Below are 17,207 nucleotides of genomic sequence, written 5' to 3' on the forward strand. Positions count from 1 at the left end.
ACGATGTGAAGGAATTGTGGCAAAAGTTTGCAAGTACCTTTGTTTGAACTGAGTAATGGCTTTAAAGGTGTTCAAGTAATTTGTTTCTGTTTGGGTTATTACGTCTGCTTTTCCTGTCTGAGTTTTTGTTCACAGTTAAAGGGCAGGAAGATGAGAGAGAGAGAAAGAGAGAGAGAGTTAATCTCCAAGGCACATAGTTGCTTTGAGCCCAGACACCAGACCCTGGGGCATGGAAGAAGTCAACCCAAGGAATAGTGGTCCTTGCCTTGTATGTGTGCTGAGTTTCGCTGCTGTCATCCTCTGTTGCTTGATGGTGTGGTGTATCCATTTAGGATCTTGTGTTATTTGATGAGTGAATCTGAACATCAAATCATTTAGAAATTCTAAGTTTGGTTAGCTCATGAAAAGAGGAGAATTACAGCAAACAGGAACCGCCAGCCCTGAAAAAGACATTTCTTCAAAAGCCAGCCCTGGCAGCCACTGCAGGACACTCCTATTATGTCTGCCCTGACCTCATTTCCAATAATATGAAGCTTCCGTCAGCAGCTGATGCAGTTCTGTGTTTTGGCTACAGCTCATCCTCCTTAACCTGCAGCTGATGTCTCCCATCCTCCTGGTTGCTGTGATGTGGACCTCAGGATTCTTAGAAGGTCAAACACCCCGTTTCTAGTGAAATAAACATTCTCCCAACAAGCACTCCTCTAGAACCTATCTCTTAAACCTCCCAGTTTAAAAAATCAAGATGTTAAGAGAACAGCTTACTTTTAGGAAGAAAATGTATAGGGGTGGTACTGCTTTGTAGTAAGTCAAGCAAGTGCCTGTCATGCCAGTGCCCTACCCAGGGCACTGAAGGAGAGGTGGTGGGTCCACTCAGCCCAGGCAAGTAGCTCAGGCTTCAGCCCTTAGCAGCAGGGGCCACAGGGGCCAGTTATGTCACCAGGCTGGTGGGATTCCAGCTAACCAATGACATACTTGAACGGACATTCCTCAGCTAACTAAGGCACAGACAGTCCTTTTGTCAGCCCTAGGGTCCAGAGGGTCCCACATAGTTCCTTTCTCTGCATTCCATGTTACACGAAGGAGACCCAGGAGTGGATTTTCCAATAAAACTTCCGTTACAACTTTGGGCAACTTGCTGATATTATTCCAGTGGGTGGTCAACATCTAACAATAAGCAGCAGTTTGAGTCCTTGATGTTCCACTTCTTCAAAGTTTTTATTTATTTTTATTACAAAGTCAGATATACAGAGAGGAGGAGAGACAAAGAGGAAGATCTTCCATCCAATGATTCATTCCCCAAGTGACTGCACGGCTGGTGCTAGGCCGATCCAAAGGCAGGAGCCAGGAGTCTCTTCTGGGTCTCCCACACGGGTGCAGGGTCCCAAGGCTTCGGGCCATCCTCCACTGCTTTCCCAGGCCACAAGCAGGGAGCTGGATGGGAAGTAAAGCTGCCAGGATTAGGACCGGCACCCATATGGGATCCCAGCATTCAAGGTGAGGATTTGTGCCACTAGGCCACTGTGCTGGGCCCAATGCTCCACTTCTAATTCAGCTCCCTGCTAACGAAGTGGGAAAGTATCAGAAGTCGGCCCGAGTAATTGTGTCCCGGGCCCTCATGTAGGAGACTGGTTGATGGTCCAGTCTCCTGGTTTTTAATTTACCTAACCCCAGCTACCAAATTTGGAGAATAAACTTGGATGGAAAAATTTCTCTCTCTCTCCTACTCTCTTATAATTATTTCAAATAAACGATTAATAACATGAAGAACTAAATAAATAAATCTTAAAAGAAAGCAAAAAAAAAAAATAAAACCAAAAGGAGCTGATATTGTGTCCCAGCTGCTCCATTTCTGATCCAGCTCCCTGCTAACTCGCTTGGAAAGCCAGTGAAAGGCGGTTCATGTAGGTGAGCCTGTTGCCCATGCATGATACCCAGATGAAACTCCTAGTTCCTGGCTCCAGTCTGCTCCATCTTAACATTTGTGAGCTTCTGGGGAGTGAGTACACAAAACATCTCTTGCCTTCTGTTCCTCCTCCCTCTCATTGTAAAGCTCCCTTTCAAACAAAAATGAAAAGGAAACAAAGCAAGGAAGGGAAGTAGGTGGAACCTTGAGCAAAAATCTACTAAGGACTGTCTATTTAAATTGTTTAAGAGACCCTGGCAGGACAGGACACTAAATAATAATAATAATAAAAAAAATGAAACACCTTTGGAATAGCAGCAAATGCTACTACTACACAAAGGATAAAATTCTTGATCTGGGGTCCACTTTAGTCATTTTTAGCATTATGCTTTATTTTTAGATCAAAGACATTATATGGAACTAAATCAATTACTCTTTGTAAATAATGTTTTCATCACTTTAGATGGATTACTTGGCCTTTAAGATTTCAGATAGCTCCTACAGCCTTGGATAGATATCTCCTTCGTTGGGGGTTATTTACGAGCAGTCTTTAAAATGTGACAAATTTTCCAACCTGAAAAAGAATAAGAAAAATCTAATGATGTAGACTGATTTTTCAATTCATGTTTTGGAGCTTTTCCAGAACAGTGAAAGGATATTAACTTGGGGTAGACTCGTGTCCTAGTTTTGGAAGTAAAGATGGTCAGTTATTACTTTAAGGGAAGAGAGCTATTGGAACCAACCACTTCTTTCCAAAGAAGTTTTTAAGTGGTTAGAAAATGTAATTGTACCTCTTGATGTTATTGTTATTTATTGATTTACAGCCCGTCCTTCACGAGATTAAAAGAACTGAGGAATCTCAAGCTACTCCTCTCCGAAGACTTGCTTATTATTTTCCCAGCACTCGCTTGGCTACAAGGTTAAGCATGTACAGCTTTGTGTTTTTTGATGTAAGAATCAATGCGCTATCATCCACTGAACTGGGCTTAGGTGAAACTGAAAAGCAGAATCCAGGCATCCACTCTGAAATGGAGCATTTCTCCGAATTCTCATTTATGTGATAGGAATTCAACCGAGGATTTAAATTAAGGCAGAACATTATTGCTGGTAGAAGTGACTCTTGTCACGGGATGTAATTTTCCTGTTGGAACACATTTACTTGGGATGAACATGAGACCTGTGGTTTTTTTTTTTTTTCCTTAGACATTGTGCTCCTCAGGGGCAAGGCCAAGGAGGTACTCGTGTCTGTGAACCCCAGATTTCCTTCCTGGTACATACTAGGTGCATCTTAAGTGGTTTCTGGGAAGCTCCTGGTGAAGATTACCCTTTAATTCCTTTTTGAAACATTTATTTTCACTTTCTGCATGTGTTTCATACTGTTAAAAATTAAAAACATCAACAGAGGGGCCAGCATTGTGCCACACAGACATTTCACGGAAATCTCGGTTTGATTCCTGCGTGTTCTGCTACCAACCCAACCGCCTGGGGAGAGAAGGATGGACCAAGGACCGTTGCTGGAGATGAGGCTCTTCACATGGGCCTGGCTTCCCTCAGTTAGTGGGTCGGCTAGTTCATGGTAGACCCTTCCCTCTTTCTCCCGCTTTGTCTGGCTCTACACTGTCCATTTCTTAAACAAACAAACAAACAAACAAAATAAACCAAAAGAATCTTAAGGCAGCATAAGCACAAATATGATATAACATAGTGTTAAGAACAAAAAATATGAGATTATTATAATAAAGCATGCTAAAACAAAACACAAAAGGCTAATATTTCAAAAGCAGTTTTGAGCAGGTGCTACTCTCAGAGGGGTGTAATTCACTGTTAAAAAATTTGTAATCCCGAATTAGGTATCTATTCTCAGGAACATCCTGGTAAAATGCTGGTGGGAACAAAGGAACAGAGAGGCAGTCTGGGAGGACACTTTCCTGGAGATGCCATTGGAAGTCAAACTGTTGTTAAAATGAAGATGAATCAGAGTCCAGTGACTGAAACGTCGCCTTGCAAGTTCTGGGATCCCATACAGGCACTGGTTCCTATCCCAGCTGCTCTACTTCCCATTCAGCTCCCTGCTTGTGGGAAAGTGGTAGAGGATGGCCCAAAGCCTTGGGAGTCTGCACCTGCATGGGAAACCAGGAAGAAGCTCCTGGCTTCAGATTGGCTCGGCTCCCACCAGTAGGGCCATTTGGGGAGTGAACCAGGGGACAGAAGATCCTTTTGCTTCCCTTCTCTGTAAATGTGGTCTGTCTTTCCAATAAAAATAAGTTCATCTCTGTAGCTCAGTGCCCCATTTAAATCCTCATAGACACAAAGCCCATCAAAAGGATGTTTATGTATGTAAGCTTAAATATTTCGTATGTTTTCCAAAATATGAAAATATGACATTAATTGGCATCCACGAATAAAATAAATACATTGGAAAAAGGAAATCAACTCTTAAGAAAAACAGAAGTTCAGTTTGCATGGTTGTGGATGTCACGCTAAGCTTTCTTTGTCCATAAGCCACTGCTTTATGTTCACAAAACGAAGGGAATTGTGAGGCGTTTATATTCATCCTCAATTTCCTTAGATCATATTTCAAATTATAGCATTCAGAAGAGTCACAGCAGTTCAAGTTTAGACTGCTCCATCTCCAACCCAGCTCCTTGTTAATGTGCCTGGGAAAGCAGCAGATGACTTAAATGCTTGTGCTCCTGTACCCCGGTGGGGGACCTGGATGGACCGGCAGGCTTCAAGTTTGGTCTAGCTTAGTTCTGGACTTTGCAACCATTTGGGGAATGAACTCATGAATGAAAAATTTCTGTCTCTCTTTTTGCTCTCCATCACTTGCCTGTCAAATACATATTTTTTTTTTTTAAAAAGCAATTCCTATACAACTCACTATCAGAAATCCTACCTCGTTGTCATATTAACTTCTTTTTTGTAAAAGATGAGTCCAATAATAATTGCTTTGCTGAAAACGCACGTAGGTATTACATCACATAGAGTACTCTGAGTTACAACTTTCCTGTTGACATTTTTAACTTCTCTATTTCCTGATCAACAGGTGTCTGTCTGATGTCTGTTTCTTCCCTGAAATGAATTACAGTGCCATGAGAGGAATAAGAAAATACATAAACAAGCAGTGACAGTGATCATGCGAGAGCCACATGACAATGAGAGGAGGAGGCAAGTAGGCCCAAGGAGAGGGAACAGCCGTTCCCGTAGAGGAGGCCACAGTCAGAGTGTCCACCAAGGAGGAAGAAGAAAGAACAAAGCTTGCCCTCTCGGCAGCAGGGCTGAGGTGCACGAAGTGAACAGGAAGGATGTCCCCAGAACTGTACAATAGGACTCATCCACTCACATACTTCCAGCAACCTCCTCACACAGGTGCTTACCCTGTGTGGGAACCCATCCTGTTTTTCAGAAGGACATATTTCTATATTCACATATTGTTTGAAATGTTGCATGATAGATTAGCGAGTTCGCATGACTGGACCCTCAGGTTTTTTGTTTTTTTTTTGAGTCTAAGATTGTATGCATGATCAAGGAAGCCAGACATACTATAAATACCTTCAGCTTTTGCCATGGAATCTAGCCCGTATAATTTCCTTAGGACACATTTTGGAAGTAGAATCACACTTTCAAATGAATATACATTATTAAAATATTTTAATATGTCCTAAAATATGCTCTCCAGAAAAATTACTCAATTTAAATTCCATATTGCACAGTCAGTTACTATGTAAAATAGATTTTTTTTTGTAATCTTTCCAATCTGGTATATAAAATTCATGTAGAATACTGTTAATTACAAGTTGAAACCTAATGCTTTGTGTGCATTTTTATTTTTGTTTCTTTTGTTTTTTGGAAAGATTTATTTTTATTGGAAAGGCATATCAGATTTAGGGAAAGAAGGAGAGACAGAGAGAAAGATCTTGTCTACTGGTTTACTCCACAAATAGCTGCAATGGCTGAAACTGAGCCATTCCAAAGTCAGGAGTTAGAAACCTTCTCCAGGTCTCCATGCCATTAAAAAAAAAAGTGAAATTCTAGCATTTGAAACCAGTGGTCCCAACCAGAGATCATTATACTCGATGAGGTAAGTCAATTCCAAAGGTACAAATACCACATATTCTCTCTGACATAAGGAATCTTCATGCATAATGTAAGATCAATAATCCTTTCGGGCACTGCTATTGCTACATTTCAGAAAGTTTTATATTTTTGTTTTTATTTTCATTTATTCAAAAAGTGTTTCTTACGAATTTTCTTCACTGACTCATACACACAACAGTATTGTTTGCCTCGAGAAGGCTTTTTATTTTCTTTTTCATTTTTTCAGCAACACGTAGTTCACACAGTAGCATGTTATTTAACTTCATGGCGTTGTAAATTTTTAAACTTTATTTCTGCTATTGATTTTGTTTTATTGCCTTTCCTTTAAGGGGATGTACAGTAACGGCGTAATACAGACTATCATATTCACATGTTAAGATATAATACAGTATGTATCTCTATTTCCAAATCAAACATGACTCCCAATGAAACTGTTAAATATATCCTGATAGTAGGATGCTGTACTCTCTGCCCTTGTCCAGGTCTACAATGTCAGGATAAAGTGAAATAGCAGAACGATAGATTTCTGACTAATTAAGAAGGACTATACTATTGTAATGATATAGGGGAAATCAGTTGGTGAAAGGGGATGGGATTTTGGGGCAGAGGGCAGGCAAATCCCTAAGCCCATTCCAATGAGCACAATTTTAAACCACCCGTGACCACTTTGGAATCTAGTTCCTGAGGACCACAGCTTAGTTCTTGTCCCCATTGTAAGAGGGAGATCTAATCTCACAGAGGTGCTGTGAGTAGGTAGAAATCCTGCCTGGGAAGAAAATGGCACTCAACGATTAGGGCAAGAGAGAAACCTCTGTTATCTTGCTATGCAAAAGCAAGCTGACTACATTTGCTTCCCAAAGAGGGCCGGTTTCTAGTCTACAACAACCCAGAATTTGAGAATGAGGAGGGAAAAAGAGAAGACAAGTGTCCAGAGTGGGCAAGAATCTTTGAGAGCCTAACTGATCTTTCCCTTGAGCACCAACCTTGACTTTAAAAAAAAAAAATTGATTGGGAGGAAGGGTTGTTGGACTCACCACCAACTCAATAGTCCATTGCTGCAAAGCCCAACCAACCCTCTTCCACTCTAATTTATGTTTGCACTGGTAGGAAGAGTCAACTGGCACTAGGCTAATTCTGTCAAGCTAAACTGCAAAACCACCTGGAAAGTGCATGATCCGGGAGTGGGAGTGGCCCAGTAGGGAAATAGTGGGTACCTCTCTCTCTTGGGTTGCTACTCCCACAGGATAGCATGAAGACCAGGTCCGGGGCAGATGTGGCTGGACAGAACAGCACCCACCAGCATGTGTTTGGTCTGGATAGCATGGCTGGTTGGGTTGAACTAGGCTTCAATGCCCATTGACATACATCAGAGCTGAATGGGATGTGGAACAGACTGGACGACTCTGCTGTCCATACTGGCAAGCATGAGAACCAGGGCAGGGGGGTAGGCCTGGTGGGGATTATTGGGAATCACTCCAACTAGGCTTCAGCTCCCACTGGTTTGCGTGAGGGCTGAGTGGGTGGTGGCCAGAATTTGGCTGGACTGCAACACCCATTGGTTTGTGCGGAAGATAAGGCTGGAAACAAAACTGATCCAGCAATTGCAACCACCAGCATATGCATAAGCTGACTGGGGAAACAGACTCTGCAGGACCCTGTACTGGCATGCAGACACAGGAATCAGGCCTGGGATCAGTTCAAATGGAGTTTCTTTGGGGCTCTCCAACTGAACTGCTAATGTCAGAATTGCAAACATGAAGAGAAGTGCAGGTTCCATGGTTTGAAGCTGAGCCTCCTCAGAGGCTCAGATGGAACAGTGGACAGCAAATCCAAGTGCGTGTGGAGGATATGGCAATCTATTGGAACCTGCAGAGGCCACCTGGCACCACAACAGGACAGAGGACAGAACAAATCGATATCTACCCCAGCCATGTGTTGGCAGTGATTCTGAATAGATTTCATCCTGCTTTGAATGGAGAGATTGGCAGCAATTTAGAACTGTTAAACTGTCAAAACCACTTGAGCAGGACCCTCAGAGCATGCCCCACGTCATGGACCTAGGATGGGTGGGAAACTGGGTGTGGTTTCTCCCTTTGTCTCTGCCCTTATCCCAGATCTAGAAAAAAGTTAAAATAATAATGTGGAGACGATGGTCTTACCCACATTCCTGTAGCCCTTGACCCTTTGTGCCCTAATCCACTATGTAAAGATTATCAAAATAAGATAATAATTTTTAAAAACAAACAAAAATATAATAGTCCATTGTTAATCAGGTAGGCTGGCATGCCTTTTGCAGAAAAGTTTCAAATGAGTATCACATCTTGTGTTGGGAAAATCAAGCCTGACGCCCAAAGAGCTGGGCCACAAGAGGGCTTTTTGGATCAGAACATCTTCCTCCTCTTTCCAGGGTGACATTACAGACTTTAGTGACCTGGCAGGTATTCCAGCAGGATGGTGCTGGTGACTGGGAGGCTGCTGTGATGCTCCATCATCCCACGGGAGGGCAGGATAAGTGAACATGGAAGTTTAGGTTTGGAATTAGGGTCCCAACTACTCTAACCCAAGAGGGCTACTCGCAGAGGACTAGACATGGTGGTTGTGGCTATCACTGCTGTTGCTGCCATGCTTGGTTGGCGTGAGCCTGGATGTGGGTGTGGTTCTGGGCCTGATCTTTTTTTTTTTTTTTTTAAGATTTACTTTACTTTTTTATTTGAATGGCGGATATACAGAGAGGAGAGACAGAGAGGAAGATCTTCCATCCGATGATTCATTCCCCAGGTGGCCACAATGGCTGGAGCTGAGCCAATCTGAAGCCAGGAGCCTCTTCTAGGTCTTCCATGCAGGTGCAGGTGCAGGGTCCCAAAGCCCTGGGCCATCCTTGACTGCCTTCCCAGGCCAGAAGCAGGGAGCTGGATGGGAAGCAGGGCTGCCTGGATTAGAACCGGTGTCCATATGGGATCCCGGGCATGCAAGGCGAGGACCTTAACCACTGCACCATCTCCGCTGGGCCCAGGGCCTGATCTTTAGATTGAGCCTGAGCCTAAGCTGGGGTTTTAGCTACTGCGATTGCAACTATTGCTTCTGTGTGCATGCCTGATGCCAATGGTGACACATGAAGAGTTTGTGTTTATTGAGTTGCCATATGGAGAGATAAGTGAAGACTTTCTCATAGCTGGGGTGTACATATTTATACTCTCTGTTACTGGTGTGGATGTGGGTGTAACGCTGAAGGCACGAGGAGAGTAGCAGAAAGATTTTCCATGGAAGTTACAGCTGAAAGGCTCGACTGCTTTCTGTGTACAGGTGTGCTGATGAAAACCCTTGGCAAAGGTCTTGAAACAATGTGAAGCAGCCATGGAGTCTTGTCTTTGTGTGTGACTTGGAGTTGCTCTGCACCGCCCAGTCTACCTAGAATCTTAGTGCGCGCATCAGGCACCTGTAGTTTTTGCCACCTTGCTGCAGGTCATCATCATTCTCAAGGGAGAGGACAAAAGGGTCCTCTTGTGGACCCCAGATGTCTCTGGCTCCGTCAACCACTTCATGTGGGTCCCATGGGGCTGAGAATCTACACTGCTGCTACCAAACTGTGTGTCTCTACCTCTTTCCTTCTTTCCAAACTGATATACTCTTCTTGGCACCGCCTGTAGGCTCAAGATCCATGGGGGAAGAACTGGAATAATCATGTAAGCAAAAGCAAGGAATGTCTGAGCTGATGAAACCATGCTTACTTTAGCACTTGAGGCTGCATGATGGTCCAACCCAGACCAACAGCAACCAGTCTTTTGGAGGTTTTGGGCACAACTCTGATGTTCTGGGTAACAGATTACTGATTCTAGGCAGTGGGAGAGTGGGCTGATCTGACTAGGGCTCTGAATCTATACTGATGTCAGAGAACTGAGACGCAGCCAGCCAAGTGGGACAATGATGGGGACCCAGTGGTACAGCTCTTCATCTCACCTGAAACCTTGGGGAGGGAAAGGTGAAGAACAGGGCAGAACAGAAGCAAAACTCATTTTCTGCCTTCTCTCTCTCTTCTCCCTGTTGTCTTCTTCCTTCTGCTTTCTGCTGAACTTGTAGAACTAGGGCTATAACTCACACTCCTGACAACTCCGTTCCTCATCTTCCAGTTATTTAAACAGCATGCAACGCATTATGAGCTCTACTTGCTGTGCCGTGCTGCAGAATGCCAGAACCTATCACCTTTATCCAACTGCGTCCTGGTACACCTTATCCGGACTCTGTCCATCATCTCCCCACTATCCTTCTCAACATTAGCGAGCACCATTTTAGGCTCAGATGCATGATGAGAAGGACACGCTCTCTTATTCTTCTGTGTCCAGCTACTTTAACACAACCCTATAAACGTCCATCCGCTTTGTTGCAAAAGTCATAAACTTATATATATGTACATATTTTGGATAAGTACTATTTTAACTACTGATTACAGTATGGTCATAAAGATGGGAGTGCAGGTATCTGTAACTATGTCATAGATGATTTTATTTCCTTCTTGTGTGTAGCCAGAAATGGTAGAGCTGGGTCATATGATGCACATATTTGCAGTTTTTCCAAGGAGCCTCCAGACTGGCCTCCATGGTGATGGGACTACTTTGAATTCCCACTCCATCACACCCCAATCAGCATTGGTATATTTTATCTTTTCGATAGCAGCCATTCTAACTCTGGGAAAATGATGCCCATCCTATTTTCATTTGCATTTCCCATCTGACTAGAGATACTGAACAATTCTCACATATTTATTGGGTCATCTGTATTTCTTTTTTAAATCTATGCACATCCTGTGCCCAAATCAAACTGAGATTTTTGTTTGTTTTGTTTCTTTTCAGTTTCTTGAGTTCCCAATATACTCTGAATATTAATCCTATGTCAAATGAATCATTTGAAAATAATTCTTCAATTCTTCACTCTGGTAATTGTTTTGTTTTTCATTGTGCAAAATTTTCCCAGTTTCCCATAATCCCATTTTGTTAATAAACTTGTATTGCCCATCTATTGCCCATGCCAACATCTCAAAATTTATCTCCAATTTTTTTTTTCTGGAAATTCCATGATTACAGGTGTTACATTTAAGTCTTTGCTGAGATGCAATTGTTCCATTTCGAGTTTGTCTGATTTCTTTTTTCATGATGAACAGATTGAATTTTGTTAGTTTTTTTTTTCTGCAACTACGGAGAGGACCATTTGAATTCTTAAATATGTATTTCATTCTCTTTGTATGATACCTTACATGCATGGATTTGTGTCTGAGGAGCCATCCCCAAATCCCCGGGGAAAATCTCACATGATCTGGCTAAAGGATTTCTTTGATGTGTTGTCAGATTAGAATATCTAGTGTTTCTATAAGAATCTTTATATCCATGTTGTTCAGGTATAATAGTCTTCAGTTTTCCGTTTTACTTTCACTGTTGTTGCTGGGTACTCATGTAGTGTTAGAACTAAGTCAATACTGGTTTCATAGAATGAATTTGGAAGTGTCCTTTCCCTTTAAATTTTTTGGACTCGTTTGAGAATTGGTGTTAAGTTGTGCCTCAAATTTTGACAGAATTCAACAGTGAAATCATATAGTGTTAAACTTTTTTTGGGGAAATCTTTTATTATAGATTCCATCTCATTATTTATTAATGCCTTGTTCAGATTTTCTATACTATTTATGGCTCAGTTACGGAGGTTTGTACGTATCTCGAAATGTATTTATTTATTCTAGGATTGCCAATTTATTGGCACAGATTTTTTTTTTATATCTGTGGCATCAGCTGTAATACTTCATATCTTCGATTTAATATCTTAAATCTTCACTCTTTTTTCTTAGTCTGTTGAACAATTTATCAGTTTTCGGTTTTTTTTTTTTCAAAACTCAACATTTTGTTTCACCGATTTTGTGTTACTTCTTTTAGTTATGGTATATATTATATTTATATTTGTACTTATATTTATATTTGTACTTTGTTATATATTACATACAATCTTATTTATTTTCTTATAGTAACTGGTTTGATTTTGCTTTCATTTATCGAGTGTTTAATGTGTATTTTCAGCTTGTATATTTGATATCGTTCTGGTCTTTTAGTTTAGCTTCTTTGTTTTTTTAAGATTTATGTTATTTTTATTGGAAAATCAGATATGCAGTGAGGAGGACAGACAGAGAGCAAGGTCTTCCGTTCTCTGGCTCATTCCCCAAGTGGCCAATCTGAAGCCAGGAGCCCGGGGCCTCTTCTAGGTCTCACATGCGGGGGTAGGGTCCCAAGGCTTAGGGTCGTCCTAGACTGCTTCGCAAGCCACAAGCAGGGAGCTGGATGGGAAGCGGGGCTGCCGGGATTAGAACCAGTGTCCACATGGGATCCCAGTGCTTGCAAGACGTTAGCCACTAAGCTACAGTGCTGGGCCCAGTTTAGCCAATTTCTATAAATGTTCTTGCTAGTATTGCTTCTGCTGCATCCCACAGGTTTGGATCCATCAGAGCTACTCATGAACTTCAAAAGTTTTCTTTGTGTTTAATTTCCCTGATTTCTTGAAAATACTTTGAAAAGCAAAGTGATGGAGTGGGGAAAATAGAGAGCAAAGAGGGAGAGAAAGAGCTTGTATGTACTCATTCACGCCCCAGGTCCCAAATGGCCACAATAACTGGAACTGGGACAGCTAGAAGCCAGGACCCTTCAGTTCCATCCGTGCTTCCCACATGGTGGCAGGGTGCCAAGTACAGTCCTGCACACGGTAGCAGGGTCTCCCTGTAGTATAAACTCAGAAGTGTGGCTATTGACCTTAAAGGAATTTGTCAATTACTTTTCAGATTTTTCTACTTTTGCAGTTGTTCTTGAGAGGGGACTGCTCCGGTGTTGCTGCTGTGGCTTTGCTATCTTTATCCATCTGCTTGTCATTCTAATTTTCATCGCTATGGTTTGACTGGTGACCATACTTCTCTGGGCTCAAAGAGAATCACAGATGTTTACAATTTCAGTTCATTCTGCTGCTCTAACATTGCAATAACTGGTAAGCTCCTTATATGCCAGACCGCACACTGAAAATTCACCCATTTTCTTTACATTTAAGAGTACCTTAAAAACCAAAGTGTGTTTCTTATAGGCAAAGCAGAACTCGGACATACTTTTTGATTCACTCTGATCATATCCATCTTTCCTTTGCTGTAGTTAGTTAATTGGTGGTTAGAATGATTATTCGTATTTTTGGATGAATATTTACCATACTTTTTTCTATTTGTTGCCACTTTTTCTACTTGGTCTTCCACCGTTTTTGTAACATCTGTGATTTTAATGGAGCATATAAATTTTCTCTACTTTTCATAAGATGTATTTACTTATATTGGAAAGACAAATTTAAAGATAGGAGGAGGCAGAGAGAAAGATCTTCCATTTACTCCCCAAGTGTTCACTCCCCAAGTGGCCACAACAGCTGGAGCTGAGCTGATGCGAAGCCAGGAGGCAGGACCCTCTTCCGCGTCTCCCGCATGGGAGCAGGATCCCAAGGCTTTGGGCTGCCCTCAACTGCTTTCCCAGACCACAAGCAGAGAGCTGGATAAGAAACATATCAGCCAGGACAAAACTTATACCCATCTGGGGTTCTGGTACATTTAACACAAGGATTTAGTCACTGAGCCATTGTGCCAGGCCCCAGTTTTCTCTACTTTTTATCTATCAACTGTGTGTTCTTTTTTGTAAACTTTCATTTTTGGTGATTGCTCTGGGGTTTGGCATATCTATTTAAAATTAACCTAAGACTATTTTCAAGCACCGCTACATTGTTTCATACAAATATAAGTATCCTGTATTAACAAAATATTTCCTACTGCCACTCCCAGTTCTGGCATGATTGCTATCGTACTTACACACAGCCGTGTGTAATATGAATCAATTATAACTTGTCTTATTCTGAATTCTTTACTGTGGTTAATACAAATATGATACAGTTCCTGTATTTAAATGTATCTGATTTTCTGACCTATCTTCATTTCCTTCTGCCTGAAAACTATCTTGTTTCATTTCTTAAAGTGCAGGTTTCTTGACAACAGATGTCCTTAATGTTGTTTGAGAAATTTGATATATCTCCTTGATTCTCTAAGGACATGTGCCAAGAAATCTGAATTCAAAGTCCATGGGTACTTTTCTTTCCACAACTTCAAAAATTCCATTATATTCCCTTTGTTTGCATGGTTGCTGAGGGGAAAAAAAGTAGATTTTTTTTAACCATAATAAAAATTAAATAATTATTATATATTCATTTAACCTGGTGAAGTCCTAAAAAACTGAAGGGGTAATTCTGAATATTTGGCATATGCGATAAAGTTAAAATGCTGGGTCTTGGCACTATGGCTCAGTAGGTTTAACTGCCACTGGCAGTGCTGGCACAGCTCATGCAAAGTTGTTTCCAGTCTTGTTTCCTGCTAATGCTCGTTGGAAAGAAGCCATAATACCAGGCCCTGCCACTCACATGGGACAACTAGAGTTCTTGGCGCTGGCATCAGCCAGGACTGTCTGGACAGTATAAGAGTGAGCAAAGAGATGGAAGATGTTTCTCTTTGTCTCTCCTCTTTGTGTCACCCTGTCTGTCAAATAAATAAATTTAAAAAATTAAAAGGGCCTGGCGCAGAGGCATAGCAGCTAAAATCCTTGCCTTGAATGTGCTGGGATCCCACATGAGTGCTGGTTCTAATCCCGGCGGCTCCATTCCCCATCCAGCTCCCTGCTTGTGGCCTGGGAAGGGAGTCAAGGACGGCCCAAAGCCTTAGGACCCTGCACCCGCGTGGGAGACCTGGAAGAGCTCCTGGCTCCGGCCGTTGTGGTCACTTGGGGAGTGAATCATCAGACGGAAGACCTTGCTCTCTGTTTCTTCTCCTCTCTGTATATCTGACTTTCCAATAAAAATAAAATTAATCCTTTAAAAAATCAAACATGTTCATGACTACATGAAAAATATCATAATACCTGCATACACTTTCAGATGATTAAACAAGCGTAACAATATGAATATAATCAGTATGAATATTATTATATGAGTGTATAATCATGTGCATGTTTAAATATGTTTTCATATATAAATACATGTATATGCATACGTGTAGATACATAAGCACACATGCATGAATTTGAATTGCCTCCAGGATACCATGAGTTTGTTACCCGTAGTTAATTCAGGAAGACTGAATAAAGAAAATGGTGGAGCTAGGATAGCAGAGGTCGATTTCATAGTTTACAGACTGCTGTGTGTTTTATTGTTCAAAAGGCATGCCCTACTTTTGGCAGCAATGATTTGAAGAAGTTTTCATCATAAAAACATGAATCAACAGATTCCTGAATTTGTAATTCCTGAAGTTACATCTCATTTCCAAAGTAATCACTTTGTGATCACGATTCTTGACATGACAGCCGATATGTCATGAGCGTATTCGAAACAGAATTATCAGGAAAATAAACCCCAGTTGACTCCGCTAGGCACAGATGGAGCAGAGGATGGAATGGATGCCTCATGGAGAATCGCCTCTCCACCATCACCTGAGTCTAACCAACTTCAAGAGACAGCACCAGGGGCTGGCAGCACTAAAGTGGGCCATGATACAGTGTCTTCAACAATATCCATGAAGAGTGCTGTGGAATCATGCTTCCTAAAGACCACCGTTCTTTGAAATACCAATCAACGGTTAGGTTTGATGGCATTTAATATGCTCAGAATTTAAGCATTATTTACTGATATCGTTTTATGATTTTCTACCCAAATGCTTCACTATAAAATCAAAAGCAAACAAGTAACATTGGAGGGATGCAAATGCTAGCGTTCCTCTTGTAGATATTCCTAAGCCTCGCCCCACCCAGGCTCTGGTGAAAACATGCCTAGAATAGCTAGAACTTTTGGTGCCACAGCTGTCCCTTCTGCAAGCAATAAATAGGTACAGATATGATCAGGTTTATTTTGGACTCTACTGCATTTTCCAGACTTATGTATGGTTTCAGTCCACTGGTACATTTCCATTTGAGTAAATTCTTCAAAGAATTTCTGTATCATGAGAATGGACACGTGTGGTATTTATGTATGCTACAAGTAAGTGTTTTCTTTCAAGCAGGAAAACGAATGGAAACTTATTTATTTGTTCAAGAGCAATTCAATTTCCTTTTTGACTGTCAAACGGTCTAGGGATAAAATTGATCAATTTCACAAAAGTAATGAAAAGAATTGACAAGGGAATCCAAATGGTATATTTTAGGAGAAAATCAGTATGTAGACTTCTTTCAAACTAACAAAATTAAGGCCAGACACAGTAACTACATTCTTTGGATATCAATATTATCATCAGAAGAAGTTATGAAGTTCCTTGCTTGTACAAAATAGATCTGAGCAGGCAATCCTTGTAGTCCTTTATATTGCCAAACCTCGATGCAAGTTTCAGTCTTCCAGTTATTTTTGAGAGCTGCTGCATGTCCGAAGACATTTTTAATAGGTGCAGCTACATTGCTAATCCTTGTGTGCAGTTCTGTTTGTTGCGAGGTAGCGTGAGCTATTGACAGTTGCCCAAATTTGGGGAAACAGATGAGAGCTTTGTCAGATATTTTTAAATCAATGAATACTGACAACAAGCCATAGTAAAGAACACTGCTGCTTGTGGTGTTGGTATTTCACATGGATGCCGGTCCATGTCCTGTCTGGTTAACTTCCAATCCAGCTCCCTGTTAATACCTTGGGCAAAGCAACAGAGGGTAGCCCTGACTCCTGGCTTAGACTTGGCCCATCCCTGGCCTTTGTGGCCACCTGCAGAGCAAATCAAAAGATGATAGATTTGTCTGTTGTTCTCTCTCTCTGTCTCTCTCTCTCTCTCCATAAGTCTGGGTCCAATACATAAATAAATATGCTTAAATGTAAAAATAAATTAAAAAAATAAACTACTTTGAAAGGCATAGTAACCAAGGGGAAAAGAGGGAGAAACACGGAGAGAGGAAGAAGGAATAATCTGGGATCTTCCATCTGATGTTTCACTCCTCAACAGCTTGGGGTGGACCAGACTTGATTAGAAGCCAGAAACTTCACTCAGGTTACTCAAATGACTTTCAGGAATCCAAGTACTTGGGCTAACATCTTCTGCCTCCAAAGCATGAAAGCAGCAAATCAGACCTGAAGCAAAGTAGCAGGGGCTCAAACTTGCACCCCAACACCAGACGTGGGCTTTCCAAGTCGCAGTTAGCCT

This window comes from Ochotona curzoniae, unplaced genomic scaffold, assembly GCF_017591425.1.
Source record: "Ochotona curzoniae isolate NIBS_2020 unplaced genomic scaffold, NIBS_Ocur_1.0 contig_1302, whole genome shotgun sequence".
Lineage (NCBI taxonomy): Eukaryota > Metazoa > Chordata > Mammalia > Lagomorpha > Ochotonidae > Ochotona > Ochotona curzoniae.